This window comes from Lissotriton vulgaris, chromosome 1_1 (assembly GCF_964263255.1).
Source record: "Lissotriton vulgaris chromosome 1_1, aLisVul1.2, whole genome shotgun sequence".
NCBI lineage: Eukaryota > Metazoa > Chordata > Amphibia > Caudata > Salamandridae > Lissotriton > Lissotriton vulgaris.
The window spans coordinates 1178128623-1178150454 of record NC_141685.1 but is presented as its reverse complement, the minus strand read 5'-3'; the positions used below and the strand labels follow the sequence as shown (position 1 = coordinate 1178150454).

Below are 21832 nucleotides of genomic sequence, written 5' to 3'. Positions count from 1 at the left end.
CTTGGAGACAGGAAACAAAGGATTGTTCATTTGAGAGGTGCATGTTTCAATCACCCCCTGGTACTCAAGTTGATCTAAGATCTCCGTGACTTGTTTTTTAGCTTCTTGCTTTATGGGATACTGCCGTTGGGCAGTTGGTTCACTTTTTAGTTGGATTTTGTGAGGCGGTGAATCCTCATCCCATCCTACATGATTTTTATATAATGCAGGTGCCTGGGCTACTGCCCATTTCCTTGCATATGTATATTTTTTGTGAATCGGTATGTGATTCGAGAAGGCAGGCATAATCACTTCTTCGCCACGAGGGCACTCCCTGACAAACTCTGGGGGCCAATCTTTTTCAGCTAACAGAATATCATAGCCTTTTGAGAGCTTATCCCAAAATAGACCCTTAATTTCCCTAGTCTTATCACCCTCCATACGCAATGTTATTTCGTATATTTTATGGGGCTCGCTAAGTCTGGCGTCGGCAGTTTCAACCTGAATGTATTCATTCGTGTCCACTGTCTCCAGATGACTCATCAAGATCTTGCGCGCTATACTGATTTCTGCTGCACTGTCCAACATTGTCAATGCCCACTCCCCGTTTTTCAACTGTGTCCTCAGTATTCTCGGCATGGTTGATTACTCTAATACTGGCTACCTTCTTTTTCTGAAATTGAGATTTTTTACTCTGAGCAGGTTCCTTGTCTTTGGACTTGGTGTGCTCTCCTGGGTCTGACCGTCCTCTTCTTTCCGAATTCTGTGGAAGAGATCGAGAGGGACGTGTATCAATACTTTGATATCTATCAGGTTTTTTCAGATTATCCCTATTTCTAAGGTTATATCTTTTTTCAGAGGGCTCCCGTTGGGGAGACTGGCGTTCTCGAGTCGGAGTTCTTTCCCTCCGTCGAGGAGACCTTCCTCTGGACTGGAAAACTTTTTCCTTGGGAGTGGATTGTTTATTTCCATCCCAGCTCTTTTTAGGAGTGTTTAAATTATTTTTAATAAATAATTTTACTAACTCTCTATAAGCTTGTGTTAATTCTCCTATGTTAAATAAGAGATCTTCTTTTGACATTTTTGCAATGTCAGGATGTGGTGTGTAGCTGGCTAGAACCGGCCACGTGGCTCCTGGTCTACCTAGTGGACCGAGCCTAGTTATGTGATCATTATGTTTTAGGGCGCCATTAAACCAGAGCAGGTGCTCTTGAAATTTAAGTGGAATTTCAATCTCCTCGAAAGGAGCGTACTCTTCCGGAGGTTTCTCTATTTTGTAATAGTGAAACTCTTTTGTTCTAGCGTTTACCGCTGGAAAGTTTATCCATGAATAGAATACCTCTGTCTGCCGATACTCGTGAGCCTCTATCACGAAAATTACTGTACCACCTTGAGGTGTCAGTCCGTTTTCTATAAGTTTTAACGTTATAGATCTTCTTAAGTGGACCGGGATGATAATAGCATCCGGGTCTGTGTATTCGGGACCCTGCTGAGTCGCATCTGCTGCGCCCCCAGTGGTTCCGTTTTCTGGCATTGTAAAAATGTGAGGTTTGCAGAGTAGGTCTCCAAGGAGACAAAGATTAGGTGCACAATATTTTGGAACACTGTATCCTTCAACGTTGAATAAACCAGAGCTTTACATAGGAATCTCTTCCTACTAAGGTCGGGCGGATTTTAACCTTTCACCCACTCCAGACGTCTATTGGAGTATTTACGGGAGAAAGGGGTCTGTGTGAAATATGCACGACTGAGTTACTCTAAAAGTCTTGCGTTAGTTTATCGCCTTACCAAACGTTGGGCGCCATGTAGTGTAGTTCCTAGTTTCCCACTAGGCCCTGCGCATTGGAATAACATAAACAGTAGTATTGACGTGGAACTGCTTATATTCCAGGCCTCCACTGACTATGCTAAACTTAATTGGGTTGTGTTACCAACTAGCTCAGAGTTCACTGGAAACTTTCTTCTCTGCATAGGAAGTGATCAGCTTCCTTGGCACAGACAAGAAGGGATTCAGTTTTCCAACAACCGTGCAACATGGCAACTTTGCTCCTCAGATCAAGAGTCAATCTCTAGGGTCGTGTGAAACAATAGACATGTATTTCACTCAGTCAGTCTAGTGCAGTTTACTTTCACGAGATGTAGAGAATAGAGAGACGGGCGTGTATCAATAAAGGTTAACATTTATTGAACAGTCTTTCTTCTCGTACAAGAGAAATGTATTGCCACAATTTCAATAATTGTTATTATAAAAAGTACGTACAGTAAGATAAGTATTGCGAAATAGAACTGTAAAAGCATTGATATGGTTTCTTAGCCATACAATGGTTTAAAAGTAATAAAACATATATACAGTCATATATACATTAGGCTAACATACTCAACTGGTGCTTCTAACTAAGCCTACCCCAGTGTGCCTGACCTAAGCCTAACACGTGAAAGGGGAGTAAGTAAGTAGCTTTAAGTTAAGTTGGTTTTGCCAAGGTTTGTTTCAAGAATTCTCGTCTAAGGGTTTAGTCAACACCATACCTCTGAATAGAATGATGGAGGATTGGTATCTCCTTCAGGAGTCTCTCTCGATATCCCAGTCACCCGCGAGGGTAAACCGGAAGCGCCGGGACTGGATTTCTCTGCACGAGAAAGGCAGCGGCTGCTCTTCAGCGCGTCGAGGAAGGAGGGGGGACAGCGTCCGCGGGCAGCTGGAATCTGCTGGATGTCTTCGCAGAGGGACGGCTGCTCAGCTCCTTAAGCGTACTGCACCATAGGTCGCGCTTTAGCGGCGATAATGGTATCAGCAGCTTCACCACCACAGGATAGCAGGCTGCAGCGACAGAGTGCTAGATTTACCAACACAGGGTCATGCAGGCAGCCAGCATCAGCAACAGTAGCTTGCAGCTCACAGCTCACATTGCTTAAGGCAACGTTGGTAATATTTATACCTGACAGGTGCCGGGTTTGACGCAAGTTTGCTGGACATAAGACGTCAATTAAAGATGTCACTAGGAAGTGATAGTTATCAGTTGCTCATTAGAGTTCCATTACTAATCAAAACATAGCAAGCGGGGATTTCCAGGTTTGCTAAGTTTTTATCTTGTTGAAGAACTCGGAGTGTTATCTAGGAATATCAGATAGTGACTACTGCTCTGTCATTGCACTAATTGGTCGCAAAGGAAGTGGCAGAGGGAACTATGCTGGAATGTGGCTCTGTTCGTGTGAGGCCAGAGATGACTTTTCAGAAAATCGCACTTGAACGGTTATGCCAATATAGGGAATAAATGGATTTATAGCCGAATAGGGGCATAAGGTCACAGTATCGATCAGGAACCTAGATAAACACGCAACAAAAAATTGCGCCCGAATCCATTATTGGGATCGTCACGGCTAGAGAGAGTTTCCACCTTTGAATATCTTGGTGTAACCCTGAACGAAACCATGTCCTGGGGACCACATCAGACTAGGGCCAATCTCAAACTAGTACAGACAACCGGGGGTATCGCCCGGATGATGAAAAGCTCCACATACCGTCCGCTGGGGCCGCTTATCCAGATCTACAAGACACAGGCCAGGGGTGCTATCATGTATGGGGCGGAACTGTGGGGTCACACATCTTCCCGCAGTCTGTCTTTATCCGAGAACAACTTTATCAGACAGATAGTTGCACTTCCGCCTAGCACCCCGCTTCTTCCCTTGAGGATGGATCTGGGACTGAGACCAATAGCTGACGAACTAGATCTCAGACCCATAGTCTTCTGGCGAAGGCTATGGAGTAGCGAAGAACTCTCCACTTACAGGGCGGAACTGAGGGAGTTCCTAACCCATCCCAAAGCGTTACAGATCCCCTGGATAAAGTATATACAAAAATCCTGTGCGAGACTGGGGTTCCCTGACCTTTGGTCCGATCCTGCTAATGCCGCACCAAACATCCCACGGAGAGCTTTGGCTAATGTCTACCATGAACAGAAACTAGCCATGGCCTTGGATTGCCAGGGCGAGGGCTCACTAACATCTGTATTTGCGCAAAGCAAGGACTCATACAGGCTGGAGAGGGTTTTGGACGCCATGTCCCCCGTGCTGGCCAGGAAGCTATTTCTTCAATGGAGATATGGCACACTGCCTCTGCGATCCTTCACTAGCTCCTGGTCAACACCGTCCTCCACCAAGCAGTGCCCGGCATGCACTGGTGCCGAGGAAAGCGATCTACATGTGGTCCTGTTTTGCCCAACTTACAAGGCAGCTAGGAAATATTGGCTCCTCCCACTTATTAGAAACCTTGGTTGTAGGGAGTATCTCCCGATGTACAGAATCTTAAAAACCGATGTTTCAAGTCCAATTGTGTTTGCGCTAGCAAAATTTCTTACCAATGTCTGGCATACTCGCACCCGTATTCTAAAGTCGCAGGCTCCCATTTAATTTTAAGTCTAACAAATTTTAAACGCAACTTTAGTAATACCTAATTCCTAGAATGGAACGATTTTATATTGTACAAATATGTATCTATTGTTTATTCTTGATGATTTTATACTGGTTGTAATATGTTTTCATTGTATATCTTTGATGGCCATGTGGCCGAAATAAAGATTGATAATAATAAAAAAATTGCACTCTACGCCACTCTAGTCAACACCACTGCACTCTACACCAGTGCATTCCACCCCACACTGCACTTTAAGACACTCTACTCTGCCACTGATCTCTATGCCATTCTACTCTGTACTACTTCATTCTACGCCACTCTACTCTGACTCATTCCACTTCACTCTGCTGTATGCCACTGCACTTTGTATCACTATATTGTACTCTGCACCACTCGATGTCACTCTACTCTGTACCACTCTACGCCACTGCGCTCTGTCAGCCTACTCTGCACCACTGCACTCTACCATACAACACGCTAATCTATGCACTGCATTGTACGTCGCTACATTGTACGCTGATGAATTCTATCCCACTGCACTCTGCGACACTCTATGCCTACACCAGTCCACTCTACTCCATGCCACTGCTCTCTAATCTGCAGCACACAACGGCACTGCACTCTACTCAACACCACTCTACTCATAACCACTCTACTCTGCACCACTGCACTCAACCCTACTCTACACCACTGCACTCTGACAGTCTAATCTGAAACATTGTACTCTATGCCACTCTACTCTGCACTACTGCCTTCTAAGCCACTCTACTCTGCCTCATTCTACTTTAAGCCACTGCACTCTGCAGCACTCCACTGTGTGCTTCAGCACTCTATGGCACTATAGTCTACTCTGCCCCTCTCTACGCCACACCGTCACACTTTACCATGCCACTTTCTACTATGCCACTCTCTAATCTACACACTGCATTGTACACTGATGAATTTTTTGCCGCTGCACTCTGCAACACTCTATGCCAATGCACACTACATATTCCACCTTACTTTTCACAACTCCACCATATGCCACTCCAGTACACAATACCTTCTGCCACTCCACGACAATGCACTCCACTCTCCAGTATTCCATTCTATGACACTCCACGCTGCTCTCCTCTACGCCACTAACTTTTAACGATGCTGAACCCAGCTGCGCTTGTTTACAACTGGCTAAAACACTTCGGCAAAGCCAGTAGTACTTGCATAGGCAAGACCTATTGGCTTTGCCAACGCTTGTCTCTCTTAGCTCCAGGATTCCCAACAATCAGAAATTGCAAGTTGTGACCTGTTTTTGAAATGTTCTTGCAAAAACCTTCTCATTAACAAGTTTCTAGAGAGCTAATTTAGTTGTACAGTTGTTTAAGAATTAGAAACAATCAACTAACAAACTACTTGCTCGAGCAATTTGAAAAGTGTTAGGTTAGCAGATTAATACACTAAAGTCTGAAGCACTAGTAATATGTATCCCTAAACTGGATTTGGAATAGTTCTTGAAAATGTTTTGGCTGACATGGAATGACACAAAATTTAAGTATCTAGGTATCTACCGCACACTGAAGCTTTAAGGTGGTATCTAGACAACTGTTCACACTGGAAGAATCAGCTGTTTTGAGGATTTAAGAATGTGAAGCCCCATGTAAATTTCATGGCTGAGTCGAGTACGTCTTCTCGAAATGAATTTCCTCCTGCTATTGTGTATTTTTCAAAACCTCCCGATCCAAAGAGCGTAGCTGATAGAAATCCAGGATAAACTAATATGTTATCAGGTCAAGAAAGGTTCCAGCTTTCTTGTTGGTTTATGTTCCAAAAATTTTAAAGTTAGGGTTCCCCAACTTGGGTTCCTCTGTTCTTGAGCCTCCACCCACTCCCAGTAGATTTTCTTTATTGCTTGTTTTGGAGGTGGTGCCTGGGTAGTCCAGGATTCAGTCAGACCCAGCTTTATAACCATCTCTTTAAGTTTGTTTAGCCAGCGTATTTTGCCACCCGAGTTCAATGCAATCAGCTCGTCCAGCACTAGGGCATAGTGTGCCAGCTCTGGAGTCCTCCTTAAGCGAGCCCATAATTCTGCCCCGTAGGTGGCTGAGGGCATCGCCCTTCCTTCATATACAGCTAGAGCAGGGCCAATTGGTCTACTAACTGATAATCGCTGTCTCCTTAGTATGGCACCCAAGACTCTCCTGAGGTTTAAATGCATCTTAGCTATATGGGAATCCCACCTCATTTTGCTATTTATCCTTATGCCCAGGTAGTCAAATTCCTCCACCACCTCAAGAGGACTACCATTAAGGGTGATCTGGGGATTCTTACCCTTTTTTGGTGGGGGTAAAACCATTAACTTGGTTTTGGACGTATTAATGGTGAGACCACGCTCATTACAAAATAGACTGACTTTGTCCAAATGTTTTTGCAGGCCCTCCGGGGTTTTGGCCAACAGGTGGGTGTCGTCCGCAAACAGGAGAGTTGGTGTTTGCTCTCCTGCCAGGACCGGGGCATCCGCACTGTCCTCCCTCAGCCGCACCACCCCCCCATTAACAAAGAGAGAGAACCGTGTTGGTGCCATTACACAGCCCTGGTGTACTCCCCTATATACGGACACCCTCCTCGTTAGCTGCCCCTGGCTTCCCCATCTAATCCTGGCATAGCTATCCTCGTGGAGCTTAACTATCAATTCCAGAAGATAGTGTGGAAAGCCCATGTCCAATAGCATCCTCCAGAGCTTGTCACGAGGTACCAGGTCAAAGGCGCTTTTTAAATCTACAAAAGCCAGGTAGAGTTTTCCCTTTCTAACACTGACGATTTTCCAGTAGATTGCCCAAAACCTGATGACCTGGTCCATAGTCCCCACGTTTTTGCGAAAACCTGCTTGGAAATGGGAAAGTATACACCCCTCCTCCACCCATCTGTCTATCCTGTTCACAATCACCCGTCCAACTACTTTTTGTATAGCATCGATTAAGCTAATCGGCCTATAGTTGGCGGGGTCCTCCTTGTCACCTTTCTTGTGGATTGTGACCACTTCTGCCCCCTTCCAAGAATCGGGTACCGGATGACCAGCAATCATTAGATTTATTAGTGGGGCAATGAAATTGGACCACAGCTTAGGATCATGTAAAAACAGATCACCTGGTATCCCATCCTGGCCGGCCGCTTTCGCGGGAGTTATTTTCCTTATGGCTGCGACTACCTCATGTGCTGTAAAAGGCTCATCGGTTATTATCCTTTCATTATTGGGATATGGCTGATCCAAACCTAATGAGGGTATTTCTTTCCCACAGTTATACAAGTTAGAAAAATGTATATGCCATTGTTGTTCATTTATATGGTTTGCTAGGGGATCATTACCTTTTCTGTCTAACCTGTTTATCATTTTCCAGAATAGTATTGTGTTCTTAGAGGTTGCTGCCACCCGTAATTCCTGCCAATACTCCTCCTCCCAATCCCCCTTAGCCTTTATTATACAGCTTTTATAATCTTTTCTAGGCAACCGCAAAGCTATATTATCTTTCCTCCTAATTGCCCTTCCAATTTCCCTTCTTTTCTCCCTACATTGCGCCTTGTACCAGGGAGTGCTAGATTGTTTGATACATTTCTTTCTAGGGCCTCCACCACCCATGTATTAAAAAAAAAGGGATCCAATGTCCTTTACCAGGGTGTTATAGGACATTTCGAGGCTGAAGTTAGTGCAATCCATATTGGCAGCCATGTTCACATGAACCAGTTCCCTGGTTAGTGATTCAACCATCCCTTTAATAGAGAGCAGACTGTCTTCTTGGCCTAATATTCTATTCCATTTAAGTTTGCGGTTACCATCTGACGGAATGAGTTCTTTTGTGCTTAATAGCGGGGTTTCTACAGAATTCTTCTCCCTCCCCCATTTTATTCCCATACATAGTGGATTGTGGTCGCTGTCTTGAGTCTGCACAACTTCCATATCCATTAACCTGCTCCAGGAATTAGTATCGAGCAGGATATAATCAATACGGGAGGGACAACTGAGTTTATTGTATGTCATTGCCCCATTTGGATCAGATGGTGTTCTCCCATTTAGTGCTCGAAGATTATATTCAACTGTTAGGGCATTCAATTGTAGGACTCTCGGTGTGCACTTTTTTATGGGTGCCAGAGTTAACAGCGGGATAGACCTTGCGCAATCATCCTCATTCACACACATAAAATCATCTTTATCCAAGGGTTCATAGGTACAATTGAAGTCACCTCCAATAACAATACTGGATAGTGGACGAATACCTGCTAATGCCCCCTAAAGAAGTGTTATAGTGGGGGACGTTTGGCCTCCTGGAGACCCACGTGCCTACACATTGAATAACTCAAAGGTTTTGTAACCCTTAACCAAAATATGTAATATGTCATTTGATGACCACGAGCGAATAGTAATGGCCAAATTAAATGATATTTTAGTCCAAATATGTAGGCCCCCAGATGGTCGACCCCTCCCAGTACTAGTAGCCGGTATAAAGTAAGTTGTGTATCCACATTTATACAGGGGGGATATGCTCCAGGTCTCTTGGAACAAGCAGATGTCGAATTTATTTATGAAACCGTTCCATTGTGGTTTGGACATATTTTTTATTAGCCCTGCTATATTCTAGGAAATTAACTTGATTATACCCAAATTGTGGTTTACCTTATTTATATTTACTTCTGTATCTTTTACTCCGTTGTCCTCAGGTTGGGGTTCTTCTAGTATCGGCACAATCCTGGAGCTGTCCTCCCTGAATGGGGGAATTACCTCATCATTATCCTCCCTGTCATATTTCCCCGGACATTCGATGTAATGGCCAGCTATTTGGGCTATATTGTCACTCACAGTCCCACCACACAGTCGGCCAATCCCTTCCATCCCTTCGAACATGGAATAGCGGTTGAATGTGGAGACATTAAAACCATAGGTAGGAAATTCACAGCCTCGGGTTGGTGGGGGATGTACTGGTCTTTTCAGCAGTGATTGTGGGTAGAAATAGGTCAGATCTCTAGTTGGGATTCCCTCCCTGTCTCTCCTTTCATACCATTCCCCAATTGGGGACTCTATGGTCTCTAAAGTTTATAATAATCACGTCCCCTTTTTGATCCTTTGGTCTACGACCCAACCACCCAACCCTTCTCACATTCAATATTTCCCCATTCAGGTTAGGTGGCAATGGTCTATTATTTGCCAACCAATGTATAACCTTGTTCTTCAGGGTGTGGACATTTTCTCGTTTACCATCTTCAAGTTCAGGTACACCTGTCATAATTACTACAAAAGGTGCTGCCTGAGGTGGAAGGTGTACATTCCTCTTAGATACTCTGAGTGGATTATAGTGTAAGTTACTCTTATTTTCTTTTGGGGCAACAGTATTGGTTTGACTACTATTTGTTTTTGTTCCGGTACAGATCCTCCCCCTTTTTCACTTACAACATTTATTTGTACCTTGGGTGTATTATTGGCGGCTTTGGGTCCCTTTGCTGTTGCTATTTCTGCTTCCTTACTACTTTTTTTAACTCCCTTAGGTGGCAATAATGGAGCAGGTAGACCTTTATGGTTTTTATAGGTGCTTGTAAGTAGTTCCCTGGTTTGATTAGCATTCCTCTGTATCGAAGTTTCAATCTCCCCCAGCTTTTCTGCTATAATTTTTACCCTGTGGGTTAGCGGGAGTATTAGGGACCTGACTAAATGTTCTATGTTTCCTAATAGCTCTTTTGCAATATCATGAATAGTAGACTGGGGATCACTCTTATTACTATCTAGATCTATTCGAGCCACCCCCTCGGTCCTTGGTGGATTATGGACAATACTTGGTGGTTTTGTAGTTCGGAGTGGTGTGGCTCACTGGTTAGAGGCGGCAGACCTGGAAGCAGAGAACGGCCCAGGACCAGGGTTCAATTCCTGACGCGGCAGGGTTGTGGACCAGGGTCAACGGACTCGATAATTCTCGCCTCTGTGCCTAATCTAACCAGGGATCACACTCGGCAACTCTGGGCATTAAGCTTGCCTCATCTCTACAACGGCCCCCCAGCGACGTCGGAGATGCCTGGTTTCACCTTCACCCAGAAGGGACCATCTCACAGGGAAAGCCAGGTCTTCAGCGCCAGGACACCCCGAGATGGGGTAACAGTGTGCTTTACAAGTATAATCATTACATTACATTACCTTGACGGGACCAGCCGTCCCCCCTCGTTTCCTCTTTTTCGGCCGAGTTGTTGAAACCAGGTTTCTATTTGTAAATTTATCGGCTATGGGGGGAGAGGGGACTTTCTCCTCACCAGAAGAGATTTCTAATAAAGAGTCTGCATTTGAGCTATTAGTGTTACAGTCAGGTGATTTGTCTAACTACCTCAGCTGGAGCGGAATGCTAACATTATCCCCTTTATCGGCTTCTTGTGGACTACTGACATGTTTGATCATACCCCTAGAAGAACGTTTAGAGTGCATAGGGAAGGAGGGATCTACTACACTAGTTACAAAGGCTGTACATCCTGGTTAGTATTATCATTGTTATTGTCTCTGTTAGAATTACCAGAAACCTGATGTACAACTGAAAGGGATACAAAAGATGGAACACAGAGAGAATCCATGGTGGTATTGTCCATCGTATTGTTCGTAATTACTGAAGTGTCAGCTAAGGACAAAAGAGGTAGGGATCCAACTGGTAATGAAAGCCGTCGTTCAGTATGCTCAATGGCATTTGCCACCACTACTATGGTCTTCTGTAGCATGCGGTCTATAGCTGTTAAACTGGGTAAAGTAGTCTAAGTGTTTTTCAGCCTTTTGTTAGGAGGAGCAGTCATTTTAACAACTACCTAAGGCAAACCCCTTAGTAATAACCGCAGCGTCCAAATACCCAAAGCAGAGGTTACAGGATAAAACTGAATGATGAATAGTGGATCTTACTTGGTAGGACTTGCTGACCCGGTAGTATTCTTGTGGAAGAGCCAGGGGGGGGTGGCCCAGCCCAGCTTCCTTCGGCCTCCGAACGGCCACAAAACGGCCCCGCCCTTGTCCCGGGCTTCTCCCAGGACGCTCCCACGCAGCGGTATGCTATGTCAAATATATTAGGTGGGAAGTGATCAGGGGCGGGGCAGTCAGGGAGAGCGGCCTAGGTGGTATCAATTGGTCGCGCTGGGGCTCCTGGAATACGGAGTCCCAGCGTCAGCGCTCGCAGCCCTGCTGCCGTTCAAGCCCTCACTTGTCCAAATCCTTGGGGCTTCAGGCGGTAAACCAAACGCAGCCTCTGTTCTCTTCCTCCTAATCCCGCAAAGCGGGTCCGGCAAGCAGCGGCAGACGGGCAGTAAACAGTAAGGAGCAGGCAGCGATGCAGTTCTGCTATTCCTCTTCTCCAGGCAAGGTCAGCAGCTAAGGGTGTCTAAACTAATATAATTTATATCGGTGGGTGGAGGTAAGTGTCAGTAAAAGAACATTTGTGACGTAAAGGACGAAGGGTGGCTTGGAATATCAAGTTGTACTCAAGTTCCACCTGGCAGCACATTTACAGATGATTACGAAACTGACCGCCAGGGACACAAAGAGGATGAGGGTGCTAAAGGAACAGGCAGTGGTGGGAAGAACAGTGTGAGATTTGGCCTTGGTAGAAAACAAGCAAAGTCCAAAGAATGCCCACATACCAACTCTGTGAAAATCAAATACTGGTGATTTGGAGCGGAATATTCCTGAAGCTAGGTTTAATTACGTTTCCTTAACCCACCCAATACACCTGTTCATGACAATACAGCATCCATCTTGGCTATAAAGGACATAATCTTTAAGCTTAATGTAATGGTTTGTCGATTTTGAAGGGGTGAAGGAGGTGAGCAGGCTTGGACTGATGCAGCGATTAAGCTCCTTATGTTTCCTTTAGACAATTATGCAATTTCATGTCTCCGAGGCAAATGAAGGCCGTCTCTGTAACATGACCCCTAGCATGACCAATTGGCAGATAGGCAGTGCATCCCACTCACACGTCCAGACCTCATCTGAGCCTTTACACGAAAGGAGCTTGTTGGTGCGAAACTAGCTTGCAATAAAACAACTAGCCCCTATTGTCACACTTGCCGCCTGTGGTCACCAGCTTGCAGCCACCATCAGGAAACTTCAATCCCCATAATTCCAAGTGCCGGGAAGGCGCCAACGCATTCTTTGGCGCCACAAGGCGCTCAAAAGGGGGCTTGGGCTCCCGCGCTGCGGGAGTCTGTATCGTCACACCTGCTGCCTGTGGTCACCAGCTGGCAGCCGCCATCAGAGGACTTCAATCCCCATGATTCCAAGCTCCAGGGAGGAGCCAAAGCATCCTTTTGCACAAGGGTGGGCGAAGCCTGGGCCAAGTACGGGCCCGTCTGCGCCCGACCGAGACCGGAGGAGGCGGGCTGGGCCACCCCTTTAACAACTGGACCCTGGGCCGAATGTATGATGTTACTTAGCATGCTATTACTTAGCATGCTTTCACTACGAAGTTTTTACTTCGCAAATGCCTTTACTTAGCAGTTTTTTATTACGCATACCATTACCTCGCAAAATCATTTAAAAACATTAAATTGGCATTACTTAGCTGTACTTTACTTCGCAGGATTTTACTACGGATAAAGATTCTTTTTTTCATTTTGTTCCCTACACAGCAACACTACCCTCCCCGCCCCCTACACTTCCCAAAACCCTAAAACACTACCCAACACTAGACATACACTACAACACTACCCTAAACCCTAAAACACTACCCTACACTACACATACACTGCAACACTACTCTAAACCCTAAAACACTACCCCCTACACTACACATACAATGCAACACTACCCTAAACCCTAAAACACTACCCTACACTACACATACAGTACAACACTACCCCATATACTACACATACACTACAACACTACCCTAAAACACTACCCTACACTACACATAAACTACAACTCTACCCTAAACCCTAAAACACTACCCCCTACACTACACATACACTACAACACTACCCTAAACCCTAAAACACTACCCTACAATACACATACACTACAACACTACCCTAAACCCTAAAACACTATCCCCTACACATACACTACAACACTACCCTAAACCCTAAAACAATACCCTACCCTACACTACACATACACTACAACACTACCCTAAACCCTAAAACCCTACACTACACATACAATGCAACACTACCCTAAACCCTAAAACACTACCCTACACTACACATACAGTACAACACTACCCCATATACTACACATACACTACAACACTACCCTAAAACACTACCCCACACTACACATAAACTACAACTCTACCCTAAACCCTAAAACACTACCCCCTACACTACACATACACTACAACACTACCCTAAACCCTAAAACACTACCCTACAATACACATACACTACAACACTACCCTAAACCCTAAAACACTACCCCCTACACATACACTACAACACTACCCTAAACCACTACCCTACCCTACACTACACATACACTACAACACTACCCTAAAACACTACCCCCACACTACACATACACTACAACACTACCCTAAACCCTAAAACACTACCCCCTACACTACATACACTACAACACTACCCTAAACCCTAAAACACTACACCCTGCATATGCAAAGTAAAGGCATGCTAAGTAAAAGCATGTGAAGTAAAAGACAATGCGTACTAAAAGATGCTAAGTAAAAGAAGTGCGAAATAAAAGATGCAAAGTAATGGTTGTTTACCCCCTGGGCCTAATGAGCATTACTTTTAAGAGGTACTGTGTAATGTATTTTTATCTCCATCACTACTCAGGGGTGCTAAAATGAGCTAACGCAAGACTGTTAACGACCAGCGGAGCCAGGGAGTCGTGGGGACACTTGACGCTTTTCTTCTGAGGGCCGAGTCAGCCCTCATTCAAGAGATTGAGTTAACAGAGCGCCGGCTTTCACTGGAGCCTCAGACTTCCCAGAAACAGCCATCCCTCGCAGGGCTCACTTTGCAAAATAATTTTCAAGATACTCCAGCTCCAGCAATACAGTCACTAAACACGAAGTCAGATTTTGAAATCACTACACCCCCTGAGCTAGCAAGCAGGCCAATTATAACTACGAGGGGTCAGAAGGCAAAAACAAGATGAGACTGTAACAGTGAGCCGCCACCCAAAAAAAAAAAGGCTGGGGTCCTCAGAAATGTCGAACGAAGAGGACTTTTGAAAAGGCTTGAGATTATGGTATCTGTTTTAATTGATCCATTGTCACAGAAAGTATCCCAAATTGAAGATAGACTTACTAAATTGGAGGGGTTGGGTATAAATAGTTGCCCGGTCCACCAGGACCCAAACCCTGGTAGAGGTTCTGATATTCTGCTAAATTGGGGACCGGGAATTGGGGTGAATCAAACTGTAAATAATCTGGACAGTGGACAAGTACACTACACAAGCACTCCATGTAGTATTCCCGACGCGTCAGTCTTTGCTGTACCCTCCCAACAACTCGTATCATCTTCAGAATATATAGGGCATAGTAGAGTAGGTCCAAACACTACACATACACAAGCTGCTAATACATCTAATGGGGCACCAATTACAATAGGGACACCTACGTTGGGTAATGTAGGGAGAGACATTAACACATTGAACCCTCGAAGGTCTAACTCGAGACATATTACAAACCCCAATCAGACCCTGCATCTCCAACCAGAAACAACACTTTACACGATTGTGCTGGCGATTGACCCCCCCCCCCCCCCCCCTCCCACCTCTTCACGCCCCTGAACAAATCTGAGGAATAATTAATTATATCTACTGAGCACTAGAACGGGTCTACCCAATGTTCTCTTCTTGGAATTTAAAATGGCTAGAAGAATAGGATGGGTTGGCAAAACAAACAAGCCTCTAGCTGGTGATTGTGTGGTTTTAACTTTTAGGTCCCCGAATCTGGTGCAGTCCATCCTTGTCAGGGCTGGCAACCAGTCCATTATGGCCCAGGGAATTAATATTTTACCATTAGGTTACTTTTACCAACCATCAAAGGCCTTATGGAACACGTCTGTGGAGGAGAGCCATCTAGGTAACATGCAGTATAGGTATAAGGTCCCAGTCAGTAACCTTTTTGACTCTTTTAACACCTTTGAACATATAGACTGACTAATTTACCCTAGAGACGCTTTCCCTACTCATAAGTATGACTCTGGCAGTTATATACCCGGTAAACTACCAAAAAACAAATCCACTCTCGATTATGCGAAATAAGAAATAAATAACTACCCTTTTATCCCCGGCTCTCACTGAGTGGAGAGAAGAAATATTGGGCGCCAGTAATTTGAATCTGAATGTGTGCCCTAAACCCAATACACCTATAAGCTTAAATCAGTTCCCAATCAACAACTCCGAATTATCTCATAGTATTACTAGATCAATAAGGCCTTAAGGTAACATTGACAGTGTCTCCTGTAACCTTGTTTTTTGGAACATTTCAGGTTTATGGTCTAAGCTGACTAACCGTATATGGTGTGAGTTTATACAACATTTTGATATAATGTGCTTACAGGAAACATGGGTAAAGGACAGAATGCATGTCAATGGATTCAAAACCTTCCACACCCCAGCCATTGAGGTGGGTTGTGGAAGGGCAAAGGGAGGGCTTTGCACTTACATTTCCAACAGGTTGAATCTTAAAGAAATAGAGATTCATACTGAAGAGATTTATTACCACTTGGTCAAAATCCATGTGGATAGGAAGGCACTGTATTGCGTTGATACATTTTTGCAATAATATTCCCCCAGACAAAATTGGGGTAGTTGTGAAAAAAGTGTGGTAATGATTTGAAGTCATTGTACAACAATAATGCCAAGGTTATATTTTTAATTCTGGGAGGCGATTTTAACTGTGCTTTATGTCCAAATGCTGATGGTAAACTATGTGGATTCACAAATGAAGACGGGACAAGTAATACTCATTTTCAACACTCAAAATTGAGGGAATTGTATATCGAAGTGTTATTTGGCCTTGGCATGGGGTTTGCAAAATAGTTATGTGTTACGCCTGCTCTGATGATTCATACTTTTAATAGTAGAGCTTCCCATGCCACCATAGACTACATACTGCTGTCAAATAGTCATGCAAATAGACTTCAATCATTTTACACAAACGACAACTCACTGAGTGACCACTTTCCATTGAGCATTTCTGTCTTACTGCTAAAAAGACCATCTGGTAAACGGGATGAAACGGATCAGGTTACAAAATTTAACAATTTATAGGACAAATGGTTACTCTTTGCGCTGGTCGATAGAGGCTCCCCTAGAAATCACTATACAAGTGGTAACTAAGTGTAAATTAGCGATTGATGTCTGTCTGAGTGAAATAGCTACACCCGATAGTGTTCTATCTTCATAAAAAAAAATATCGGGAGCCGTAATGTGGAAATTGCAGAAATTGCCATTAGCATAAGCTGAAGCCATTTTAGTTGTGGCACCCATTTTGTTAAGCCATGTAATTCTGCTGTCTTCACTGTTGCCTGCATTTCTATTCTGCTTGAGTCCTCAACTGTCGTTAACTCCTTCAGTACTGAGCAAGAGCAATGTATGAGCTCAGAAAGGCCTGTAGTTGCTAGAATGCACCTGTCTTAGAATGTAACTGTCAGTCTGTTTCACCTGACATAAGCAGTTCTGTCTCCCCTCCAACTTTGCTGACCAAGTGATATCTATCCGCCCAAGTTAGTCGATAGCTATTCCCGTGTATGCCTGTACCTTCTATTTGAGTCTCCATGCTTACTCAGCAATAAACAGGGTATAAAAGACCCTTGGTTTCTGTATTCCTTGTACTACCGCCTACAGTGCCCGAGGGTGTTGTATTGATGTAGTCCACTCATGAGTGATTAATAAACTTATTTGATATTCCAGCTTCCGTGCCAATCTCTATTTTGTTGGTTTAAGGACCAGGGGACAGATAAGGGTGAACCCCTGCACCGGTGGGCCTCTAAAAAGGCTCATTTCCACAAATTGGCGCCTGACTCATGGGGCTCATCGGAGACGCGGCCATCCGAAGGAGCGGTCTTGACGAAGAAATGGTATCTACTGAGGAGGTACACTGCACAAGGAGACCCTTTGTCTTTGCAGACCAACGTGTTTTTACGGTTTTTCTGATCTGACCCTCCAGGTGGTGGCCGGTTTTCCGACAGATCTCTTTTAGCATAAGTATAGCAGTGACCATTAGGTCAACCCAGAGCTTGGAAGGTGGAGGCTGGAGACTTTTGTCATTTGGTAAAATTTGTAAGTAGAGATACAGAGCGCTCTTGAGTGTTCTGCTAGGCCATTTTGTAATTCGGTCTCTTCTTGTAGAGGCTTGGAGGTTTTACTCTATCTTGTTTTGGATGGATCTGCAGACCCCTGTAATAGGCATGCCTTATGATTTGGTAAAGACACAGAGTGTTTGCGAACACTGCCAGACCAACTGGTAATTCTGCATATTTTGGAAAATGTCTGGGACTAGATAGAGCCTGTCTTCTTTGGTAAGGTCGCTGAAGTGGCACTCTTGATTTTGGATTTGCTTGGCCAAGATTCTGGTTTAGTTTTTTTGTTTGTAGCATTAAACAAAGACAGGTAATGAGAAGATTTTTGTCTCTACTTTTTGATAGACTTGAAATAAATACTATTTGATTGCAATATTATATTTTATTATAATATTTTTGGCATGCCTGCTCCTAGCACACTTCGTAGAATGTGTTGCTGTCTTGGAGGTACCAATATGGATCTAGACAGTAGTCAGCCGTCTCCCTTAGAGTGGACACTTAATCGGTTTATGTATATTAGGGGCCATATGTATCAAGAATACGATTTGCGATTCAGAATTTGCGAATTTTACCGAATCACAAAATCAGAATCGCAAATCGGCATGTATCAACACAATCGCAAATATTTAGCGATTCGGCCATAATCGCTAAATATTTGCGCGATGGCCAATAGCGATTCCATAATCTTAAAAAATCGCTAATTTGCGAGATCGCAGCCCGAAAATCGCAAAATTGCGATGTTCCAACGGGAAAAATTGCTATTTTGCGATTTTCTGGAAACATCCAATCGCAATCCTAATGCTTTATGATGACATCACCATCCAGGAAGTGAGTGATTTCCCATGGTGCTTCAGGATTGATACTGAGAGAGTGTGTGAGTGTTGTTTGCTACTCAGGAGCCATGGCAGAAGGTGGAAATAAGGATGTTCCAGCAACCCAGCAGGAGCAGCAAGAGGGGGAAGCAGCCAGGAAGAGAAAGCTGAATTTCTCTGAGGCAGAACTAGAAACCCTCATCACAGAAATGGTGCCAAACCATGAGGCTTTTTTTGGGAGGAGTTCACACAAGGTGCCTGAAGCCAGGAAGAGAAGGATTTGGGAAGGCATCCAAGCCAAAGTAAATGCCCTTGGAGTGACACACAGGACAGTAGAAGTGTTGCGCAAGCGCTGGTACGACCTGCGCCAGCGCTCCAAGGAGAAGTTGGCTGCCAGGCTGGAGCAGTCCCAGCTCACTGGTGGGGGAACCTCCAATGTCACAGACTCTACACCACTGGAGGAACTGGTAGAGGGCACACTGGCTCCACAGAGTGTTGCGGGCGTGTCCCTGCTAGACAGCTCAGCCCAACCAGCTGCAAGACCAGGTAAGAAGCATGCCTTCCCACCCTAAACCACCCCCAGCAACCCCCTGCAGCGACCTAGGGATAAGGGGAACTAAATGTCAGTCCAGAGCAAGTACACAGGCACTCAAAGAAATTAATTATGGGAGATGTAGTCACAATATTCAGTAATGTTTGAAGTAGCATCCAACTAAAGCAAATTTCACATGTGCAGGTCAGGAAAGGTGAATGACACAAGTAAAGTTAGGGAACACTGTGAAAGAATGTATTTGTACATCACATGACAGGAAAAATGTATTAATGTGTGCTGCTCTATCCACAGCACCTGCAAGTGGAAAGGCAATAGCCAGTGCAAGTAGACACAGGACCCCAAGCCTCTGGAGAAGCTAGCCAGGGCCAGGATACAGATGGGGAGGACAGTCCTTTCATCCAACCAGAGACACAGAAGGAGGATCGTCAGGCCATTGAGAATCATGGAAGATGAGGATGAGGACAATGTGATAGTGCAGTCTGAAGCACCAGTTACCCAGCAGCAGGAGTCAAGACCACAGACCACAGGCAGGGGTAGACCCCGCACGGGCTTCAGCTCCAGTGAACATCAGGATGAATCTGTGTTTGCTGGCCTCGAAATGCACATGCTCCAGGTACACCGCCTGCAAGCGAAACATATGAAGGCAATTCAGCGAGAGATCAGGGCAGCGAACAGGGGAATTCGCCAAGAAATCAGGGGGGCTGTGCAGGAGCTGACTGCAGAGTTGCGAGCAGAACGCGCAGCCAGACGCAAAGAAATGGCCCGCATGGACCACTACACTCGCGCTATTAACCGGCTGGCCTCCTCCACCAATATGCTGGCAAGGCGTGCCATAGAGACCCAGCATGAGTTCTCTCACGGAATCCAGGATATCGCCACTGTGGTAGTGCAGTCAAATGCTACCCTGGATGAACTGCGCGCACTGTGTACTGCTGGTCCAGGGGTGCTGACCCCCAGTGAGGAGGACTCGCAGTCAGTGCGGAGCTCCAACACCCCACCACCCACTGTTGAGAGGCGCCGTAGTAGTAGGAGCTTATTATAGAACAGGGGGTGACCCAATTTAGTCAAAGGACCTGGGTATCAAGTATTATAATGAACAAATGGTCCTTGACGAGAATTCACCATGTAACACAATTACAGCCTTAGTTCAATAATTTTTTAGTCAGCTCTAGATTAAATCTGTATAGTTGGTTAAATAGATACATTAGCCCAAATTTTCAAGTTCATACATAAAAGGTACCAAAACATTTGAGAATTCAATTGAATCCAGCCGGATTCTCTGATTTAATATATAATTTGAAAAATGTTTGCAAATCAAATACAAATAGTTACATTTATAATCAACAAAATCTTTTCTAGTATAAAAAGATGAACGTGCACAGAGAAAGGTAAAAGTTTGTGCTCAAGTGATTGTTCAAAGAGCTCAGAGAAACAAAGTGTAGAATTATTTATATACAAGAAATGAGCCTGCCCTAACTAACGCTTGTAAAAAAATTGTTCTTTTTTACTAGCTTGTAGTTTTCAAACACAGCCTCCGTTATCCTTGATTTGCACTATTGGCAAGGGGATTAGGAGGGAGGGGGAAAGGGGGGCAAAAACTAATAGATGCAGGCTCCAAAAGGAAAGTGTCGACGTTTCGACCCACACGTGAACCGTCACGTTTGTTTCCGCATTCCGCAGACGCGAAGACGAAGCAGCGAGTCTGGCAGCGTTCAGAGAGAAGTTCCACTCCTCCGCGCCTTTTCAATTAACTTGAGTGACCACTTTGACTATTTGTTTGGAAAACGTCTCCCGTAATAATTGGTGCGCCTATTCAAATAACCTTTGGTGCGGACATAACGTCGCACGTATGGTGTTTCACCACATAAGGGTGCCCATTGACATTGGTTTTTAACCTGCGTGCACATTGAAATATTCCTTGTCCCGCCCTCATCCCGTCCTGATGAAGACCCTGATCTGAGGAATCAAACCACCCGGTTCGCGTGTGGGTCGAAACGTCGACACTTTCCTTTTGGAGCCTGCATCTATTAGTTTTTGCCCCCCTTCCCCCCTCCCTCCTAATCCCCTTGCCAATAGTGCAAATCAAGGATAACGGAGGCTGTGTTTGAAAACTACAAGCTAGTAAAAAAGAACACTTTTTTTACAAGAGTTAGTTAGGGCAGGCTCATTTCTTGTATATAAATAATTCTACACTTTGTTTCTCTGATCTCTTTGATCAATCACTTGAGCACAAACTTTTACCTTTCTCTGTGCACGTTCATCTTTTTATATTAGAAAAGATTTTGTTGATTATAAATGTAAATATTTGTATTTGATTTGCAAAAAGTTTTCAAATTATATATTAAATCAGAGAATCCGACTGGATTCAATTGAATTCTCAAATGTTCTGGTACCTTTTATGTATGAACTTGACAATTTGGGCTAATGTATCTATTTAACCAACTATACAGATTTAATCTAGAGCTGACTAAAAAATTATTGAACTAAGGCTGTAATTGTGTTACATGGTGAATTTTCGTCAAGGACCATTTGTTCATTATAGTAGTAGTAGGAGCAACAGGCCTGCCACACACCAATAGGAACTGCTGCAAAATGACTATTACACAAAGGGGAGAAATAGGGCCAGGAACAGTGTTGCATTTGCTGTGATTAGACTAAAATTGTTGCACTGTGAATTCAGCATGTGCATTGGATTGGGAGAGTTCCTTTATGTTTATTTGGATGTGTGACATTGTTGCTATTGGGAATTAAACAATTAGCAAAGGCTTAAGTTGTCATTGTATCATTATTACTCACCTAGAAGTAGTTGCGCATGATCCCATCATG

General features: G+C 44.3%; 1 protein-coding gene and 1 long non-coding RNA gene across 2 annotated transcripts in view; one reads left to right on the top strand and one right to left on the bottom strand.

Moving 5' to 3' along the window:
* Window positions 1-11711, bottom strand: part of LOC147748875 (uncharacterized) — a 460386-nt gene extending 448675 nt beyond the window's left edge. Inside the window, exon 1 of the long non-coding RNA XR_015309804.1 lies at window positions 11280-11711. This is a non-coding gene — a long non-coding RNA (uncharacterized LOC147748875). The remainder of the gene's footprint in view (window positions 1-11279) is intronic.
* LOC147748871 (uncharacterized) overlaps window positions 1-21832 on the top strand; it is a 1009512-nt gene that overhangs the window by 536432 nt on the left and 451248 nt on the right. The gene's annotated exons all lie outside the window — the stretch shown is intronic.